Here is an 8,501-nt window from a genome sequence, read left to right as displayed (position 1 = left end):
TTATATTAGATTAGACTTAGGTTTATTTAGGTTTACCCACACACACACACACACACACACAAGAAGAAGAGAGTTTTAACGTCGTAGGAAACTATCCCAAAAGACGTTAAAGATTAGGTTAGATGTAGACTTACGTTAAATTAGATTTAGGTTTATTTTTAGTTAGATTTACGTTTATTTAGATTTACGCTTATTTACGTTAGATCGAGTCCACGCAAGAATTACTTACGGTTTAGGGTTTAGAGTTAGACGAACAGTGAAAAGATCTACTGTGAAAAGATGTTAAGATGCTGTGAAGTGCTACAGCTAGAGAAGAGGCAAAGGGGTTTTGTCCACTACATGTAGTATCATGTAGACGTGGGTCTGTAGATTTCTTGTACCCACAAATATAGGTATTGACCAATAAAGACGAGATTATAACCCGGTGGTTCTGATCTCCGTGCACCTCTAGACCGAGGTGTGCGGGGATTGGACATGACTAGAGAATGTGAGGTAGAGAGAGAGAGAGAGAGAGAGAGAGAGAGAGAGAGAGAGAGAGAGAGAGAGAGAGAGAGAGAGAGATCGAGTTGTTGCCAATTATAACTCGTCGCACTCTGACGCTGGCCAACAAGCAGCAATCTTGCAACCCAATAGACGTGTTCGCAGGCGCTTTGGTCAAGCAGCATATGTGAGGCCACAAGATGCCTCACATATGTGTGATAAAGCCCGGGACACGCTATGGCGAACCATAGATGATGAGCGCATATCTGGGATTGTCATGTGCAATCTCGGTGTTGAGAAGAAGATGACGGAAGATCTAGAGGCTAAAATGCACCGATTTTGCATGCTCCACAATCCAGTGATGCAAAAGTGGATTTCACAATATGAGGATGCAAAGCAAGAGCGACAAAGGGCACAAATCGAGTGGAGACGGGGAAGACGACCACCGATGCACTATCCGACGGGTTTGGAGAGCCTACCAACATTCATGAGCTTAAGATGGTTGCACAACCAATTGAAAAGTGCACAACAATGTGGTGACGAAGTGACTGAGGAAGAGTGGGAGTACTCTCGGGGTTGCGCGACCAAGGTAAGTTTGCAATGTACGACTAGCTAGTGACTTTATTTCTAAACGTTTGAACGGCCACTCATAATCTTTGTTCGTTGTAGTATAAGTCATACACAGCAGCATGGTGTAAAGGTCGACATTTTAGGGTGGAACAGATCGTCAAAAAGCGTTTTACTCAAGATTGTGGAATCATGGCAAAATTTGAACAGTCTAGTCGACGACGTTCCTCTGATGTAGATCCTGTGGTGGCGGAACTCACTTACTTCGGCACGCTACAAGAGATTTTGAGGATCGATTACAGAGGATTTTTTGTCGACTTGTTCGATGTGCAATGGTTGAAGATAATCATGGAGGGTCGCAACGCTACTGTGCGTAGAGGAGAGTCTGGTTTTCTTGAGGTGGATTCTACTAAGAAATGGACTGACCTAAGAGACACTTTCGTACTACCTGAGCATTGTGAACAAGTAAGTATGTAAATAGTTAACATCCCCCTTTTACAAGTTATGTGCTTGAAAGCTCTCATGTAAGTTATGTGGCTCTGGCAGGTAATATTTCATCCTACAAAGTCTACATCAAACTGGTGGTATGTCATAGAGGTAGCCCCTCGTAGTGCAAGGACGTATGAAGACTACCATGTGCCAATCACAACGGCATCAATGGAGGAGATCAGAGAAGATGCTCAATCAGAAGCCGCTGCGGTGGTGCCAGACGAGCATCAAGATGCTACTACTCTATATGGGGTGCATGCAGAGGATCTACAAAATGAAACAGAGGATATGTGTTTAAACGGAGAGCTCTATATAGATATAGGAAGTTATGCTGAGTTATGCGAGGATGAGAGAGAGATCTCTTAAAGCCACAAATATTGTATTTGAACAATTTTGCTCCGTGTTGTAAAAGCTCTGGCTCTCTAAGTACCTTCCATGGTGTATAACGCTCTTTTCTACTCGCGCTCACATCTTTTGATTGAAAATTCTGAGTTTTCGACTTGCCTCTTCTATCACTCAATTCATTGCGTCATTGTATTTATATGCGTCATTACGTCATTGTATTTAATGGTCTTTGCGTCATTGTCTACTCTATTCATTCAATATTAAGTTTAAATATTCGTGTGTTTAATGCAGGTATGGATGATGAGGATTTTCTTTCTTCTTTGTCACCGCAGCAGAGATAGTGGTACGTGGAGCGTCATCGCTCTGGCGCATCATCGCGCGTTCCTACTCCATCCGCATCTCCCTCTCTTTCGGAGCATTCGGCGCGCTTCGAAGCTTCGGTGTCGACGAGACGATCTTCACACTCGTCTAGACACCGGCGCTCTAGTGGTGGCGGTGGCGGTTGTTGTGGGGATTCCGCCGCCGATGCCTCCACACCGCCTCGTGTTCGACGAGGCTCTTTACCCTCCCCTTCTTTGCCCGCCCCCACACCAGCCACAACATCGCCATCTATGCCAGGTTTTGCGCGGCTGACTGTTCCTAGCAGCTACACACCTCTACCTACTCCGCCAGGAGCCACCCCACTCGACACTCCTCGCTTTGGGGCCCAGACGCCGGTGGAGACACCTGACGTCCGTACCCCCATCGACACGCCGCTAGAGACCCCTGCCGGGACACCCAGGTTCACGCGTCACCGGCCAGAGGGCTTGCCTTACTCCGTCGACTTCAGCGGCGGCATCATCATGGATGATGACAGCAAGAAGGTGATCTCGCGCATGCGTGGTCTTTGCTCTCAGTTGTTTAGACACTACATACTAAACAAATGGAGTGAAGTACCAAGTGATTTAAAAGACAGAGTCATCAGCATACTTCATGATGAGTTTCCCGTTCCAACACGGGATCAGGGCTTCAATGAAGACCTGATGAAGATTCGAATGCGCGAATACTGCAAACACAAGCGTTCCGAAGTGCAAAAAGCAATCAAGCATGGGTGGAACAGGTCAGATTGGCTGGCCAAAGAAGATTGGAAGAATGCGAAGAAAGCAGCGCGCGAGAATCCCGACAAGTGGAAGCAACAAAAGGATGCAGCCAGAGTGCGAGTAGAGGCAGGGAGCTCGCACCACTTGGGGAGCGGTGGATGGGCATCATTTGAGGCCGATTTTGTAAGTGTTTTTGCATTGCTCTTTATGTTCGATAGTTTAGGGTTTATGAGTTTTTTAATTCTAACATAATGAAATCTTTGTATGTTTTGATAGTGGTCGATGACAGGACGTGATCCCACACCGTACGAGCGAGAGTACGCAGGCAGGAAGGGCTTAAACGCCCTGATGGACATTCTGAGTTCTCGCGGCGGCATGGTTAGTATTAGGGTTTACTCTTTTCTATTTTTTGTATTGTTTTATAAAGGTCGTTATATGTTTATACTTACTGAAAGCTGTCTTATTGTCTTTTTTTGCAGAATCTGACAGATACGCCGCTTGGACGCGATGAGACGTTTGACTAGACGACGTCAGTTTAGCCGTAGCTAGATAGCATTAGTTTAGGGTTTCTCATAGCTTATGTATCATGAGACGGATTTTATACGTCTTTTTGAACCATGTATATTATTACATTTGTCACCGCAGTTCATTTTGCCAATCAATTCTTTATGCCTATGATGTTGTACAATTGTCATTATTACATTTGCCAATCAATTCATTTTGCCTATGATGTGTACAATTGTCAATTTTACGCTTGTCAATTTTGCAAACAATGCATCTTGTGGGTGACTATTTTGGGTCTATTATCTACCCTTGCACTTTTTAACAAAAGTGAATCAAGTACAATCTGGTTGATGGGTGGCAGGGCATTCAATGCCCTGTCACCAAAAAAAAAATCTCTCGGGCGTCGCTATAACCGTCGCTATTTATGGCTCTATAGCGTCGCTATGAGCGTCGCTATAGACTTTTGTGTAAACGTCGCTATAACCATCGCTATAGACTTCTGTGTAAACGTCGCTATAACCGTCGCTATGAACGTCTCTATATAGCGACGCATGTAGCGACGCCTATAGCGACGCATATAGCGACGCTCTCGTAGCGACGCTATTAGCGACGCCGGGGGTTATAAAAACCCAGTGTATTTCCGTCGCTAATAGCGTCACAAGAGCACACAACCTCTTGTAGTGTAGTGATACTTGTTATCCATACTTGCCTTGGTCTATTGCAACTGGCTCGTATGGGGATGTTGGTTGGCCGTAACTTGCTGCCTTGTGTTCGCTGTAGTGCCATGCTACCTTCTGGATTGTGATAGGTGGATTAGTTGCGTCATGCTTGTGGTTTGCCGAAGTCATGAAATTTTCCAAGATAGCGGTACAATTTTCTTGAGTAGCTTTTGAAAGTTTAGCCAAATCAATGTTGTAACCAAACCGCAGTTGCTCCATCGTATACAATGTAATTCCTTCAGTTTTCGTGTCGAGGAGCTGTTGTGCTTCAACATTACGCAGCATACTCTCATCCTCCTCGTACTGGATATCAAGCTCTTCTAGTATTTGCTTCATGAGACCTACAGGATGTAGGAGCAAGCTGTTTAGCATGACAAACATAAGGCATTATAATAGTACATGTTGTCATCCTGTCCTGTTTGGTGTAGCCATCGTTTGGTTTAGAGATTTATATCTTGCGTTGCGCTTATTCATGAAGTTGTGACGCTCTTAAAAAGTATGGAACCCTTCAATGTACGCATGGGGTTTCTCGCCTACTGAGTTAGCCAATCTCATCTACTTAGTCATGAGGTAAAATCTCTTAGGTTGTATCATGGGTTGCGTTTCCTTTTCATTGTTCGTGTATTGCTTGAAGAGCTACACAATAAGATGAGTGATTGATTCGCATGTGTATACATAGACAGATGCAAGATCAGACAACCGTGCAGAATGTACCGTGTTGTGATCCATTTTTTGATTCAGTTCCCCGCACATAGAAGTAATTATTTTGATGATCTCTTACAGTATTTCTGAAGTGTAAGATCCGATAAACGTTTAAACACAAATGAATGAGGTGAGGAAAGGAAGAGCAGTGAATTTACAAAAGGTGGATCAGAGTGAGCAGAGGTGATAGAGAAGATGTCTCAGCAATGTAGCACATTGAACATGACAAGTCCACAGAAGAGAAGATAAGCAGTTGAACAAAAATTTCTGTTTTATATACAAGGCAGTTACAAGGCGATTCAATCAGTTTAATAGAAAGAGGAACTGATACTGAAGAGGGGGAAGGAAACTTTTACGTTTAGATGGTCAAAAATCTAGATGGTGTGAACATCTCTGGCGTAGCGAGCTGCAGTAAATGTAGCCGGGCTCGCTCAGTGACGCGCGATAGCATCACGTATAGAAGGCCAAGGGCGAAAACTTCTTTTACAATGAGCAAGACGTTTGTGTTGATTGTTGCGCCTTGGGACTTGTGTCCAATCATAGCATAGGCGAGAGCTATTGGGAATGTGGATTTATGGTACCAGTGGCCATTGAATATCCGCCTGCTATGCTTTGACCATCGAAGTGTAAGTTCCTGTTTGGATGTGTCCAACGTCATTTTAATTGCTTTGATGCCGCCATCTTCATCTTGGAGGATTTCGTCTACGCGACATAATGATGCACTGGCTGATCCAATTGTTAAGTCTACGTTCTCTGTTATCAGCGCCTTTGCTCCTTCTGCTATTCTGTCAATTGCGTGGAAGTCGATATCTTCAAGCCATGCTTGGAGCTCAGGGACGTTTTGTGCATTCGACGTCTTGAGGCCGATTTGGATGATGTGACTATGCCGATGGAAGCGTTCCAAGAGAAGGTTATTATAATATCGAACGTCACTCTTGTGTGTGCAAATGATTGTCATGTTCCTATCCATGTGTTGCTCTATTTCATCCTGCTTTATGATGCGGTCACCGAGCACATCGTGAATCTCTTTCTTTGTGGGGAGCCTGACTCTTATTGTATTGAGGGACTCTATGAAAGAGATATCTTTTGCATGGCCCACTAAGCAAAACATAATGTATGTAGTAGCAGAGGACCAATAAGTGGATCTTGTGATGTGGCACGAGTAGTATTGATCACTTTGATGCCTGCATACTGGCGGCAACTGCGCTAAATCACCAAACAAGAAGACCTTTTTATATTTGAATGGGTCTAGCAGTGTGCCGTTGGTAACATTCACAATTTGTCGACATACTATGAGATCAAAAGTTTTCTTTGTTAACATAGAAATCTCGTCTATGATAATTGTGTCTGCTTCTTTAATATTGATGTATCTGTCATCAGTTTCGGAGATTGACAGGGGATACTGTTTTGTGTGCATTGGTATCTTGAATTGGTAAGACAGTTGTTGCGATGTTGCTTAACCTCGTGGCTGCTGCACCAGTTGAAGCAGCGAGTGTGACATTTTCCTTGCATTATGAGTTGTCTTGTGATGTATCTTATGAGGAAGCTTTTGCCACTCCCAGGAGTGCCTGTGATCACATGCATTTCACCCTTTGCTGCTGTGAGCTTCTTGTAAATCTCTGCTTGTTCAGTTGTCAGTGACACGTTTTGGACATTTTGAAGCTCGTTTAGAAGGGCAGAGATATGAGATGACGTGTCATGTTGCTCGTAGTCTGTTTGCACATCTGGAGATTGAAATGAGGCATCCTTTGTTGAGGATGTCTTTTGTAGTATCATGTTGTGAAATTGGTGTGTTTGATTTGTCGTGAGCATATTTCGTTGTGTGTACTCTGTGATGTACATCTCAAGGTCCTCATCTATCAATATCAAATTTCTAAGTTTGCACTCAAGATAGTATGACCTGGATGTGTTCTCCGGTGAGAGCAGCTGGGATTCATTTCTAAAGGTGATGCTCTTTAGAACACGTTGTAAAAGAAAGCCTCCGGATGATGCCCTGGGTGAAAGTCTGTGAAACGGACCAGTCGGCATTGCCGCTGCAGCGATTGGCCGTAGATATTCTCCTCTGAAATACTTTTTTTCCTTTCTTTTCCCTTCGTCACTATGTAATTCTTGTGGAAGTTGTAAAATGTAAGCTTCTCAAGATTTTGTGGTCGTGCGCAATACACATCAACAGGGTGCAGCACGACATCATTGTTGTGAGAAACGATTCGTTATCGTAGTGCCGGGGTGATGAGTCAACATATTGGACGCTATCTCTCTTTGAAATGATTGGGATTTGCAAACAATTTAATGCCACTTCTGTTGCTGAGATAGGTTTCGACAGTAAAGAGGCTGAGATCAGCTTCAATTTTATATTGTCGAGGCCACCTAGGCCTAAGTGCTCTGCATCTTCTGAGTGGATGTTGAGATGGCCCATTGGTTCAGTTTTGAGTGCATACTTCAAGAGGTAGTAGGACAACGATGAATTGGTGACCCGCTGTATATTCATATGTGCACCCCATAGCAAGAGCAGTGTAGGGTGGTACGGTACAACATTTCTGTCTTCATGTCGGGGCCTAAAGTATTGCCATATGATTGGGTTTGGATTCGGCTGCACATGAAATGGAAACCCGTGTTTACATACTCCATCTCTTTGACCGTGGTAACAACTTGTACGACACTTGTGAAGTTGTTTCCTGAGTACGAGTTCTCGGAGCCGGCTTACTTCTGGCAAAACCACAGAGCCAGTTTTTGTCGGGATGTATGCAGCTATTTCAGCAGATAGTTGCTCTTTATCTTCTTCATGCATCTACAATATGACATGAGGATGCAATGATCCTCTATTTTGAACCTCATATCTAACCAAGTGGTGTTGCACACGGCCCAACACACCTTTCGCAAGTATATATTTGGACATAAGCATTTGGAACTTAGAGTGGAAGGTGAGGGCGCATTTGACTGGGCAGTCTATCCAAGTGAAGGAGGCATTTAATTGATGCGCAATTAGCTCGATCGTGTCAATCTCAGGCCATCTTGTGTCTGTGACCTCATCGGCAATGAAAGTCAAGAAGAAATCAGGCATTCCCCATTCGTCCACCATTGCTATCAAGTCCTTTAGGTTCTTGTGGTGCCACGAGCAGGAGCCTGGAATGGTGGAAGGGGTGCTGTATAAAAGCACATGCCTCATAGTATCTTCATCAGTTGCTGTACGATTGGCCCTCTTGTAGTTGTCAATGTCCCTTTGTAACAAGCTCATGTGTGTATTGTTAGGCAACATAAGTGCCTGCTTCAGTTGGTACATTATGAACAAGTATGGCTTGTACAGGATGTAAACATAGTCGATGCATGTATCTTTACATATATACTGAAGTTGATTCTACCATCATATTGGCCTTTCCCAAAAGGGAATAGGAATGGAAACGCTGCTATCTCTATTGTGATGTCGTTTGTAGAGCTTGATGCGGCAGGCATGCCGTTGGGCTTGAAAGTAACTATTCTCTCACGCAACTGTTGACGGCCACGAAGCTGCAGAGAAGCAAATCCGTAAGTATCGCTAGTGGGAATGCTCTTCTGCTGGCTAGTTCAATGATGTTTTTGATGATACCAAACATCAAACTTGTGTCAAGCTGCACCATCA

This window comes from Adiantum capillus-veneris, chromosome 29 (assembly GCF_014529385.1).
Source record: "Adiantum capillus-veneris isolate H3 chromosome 29, ASM1452938v2, whole genome shotgun sequence".
NCBI lineage: Eukaryota > Viridiplantae > Streptophyta > Polypodiopsida > Polypodiales > Pteridaceae > Adiantum > Adiantum capillus-veneris.
This window is presented reverse-complemented; position numbering follows the sequence as displayed.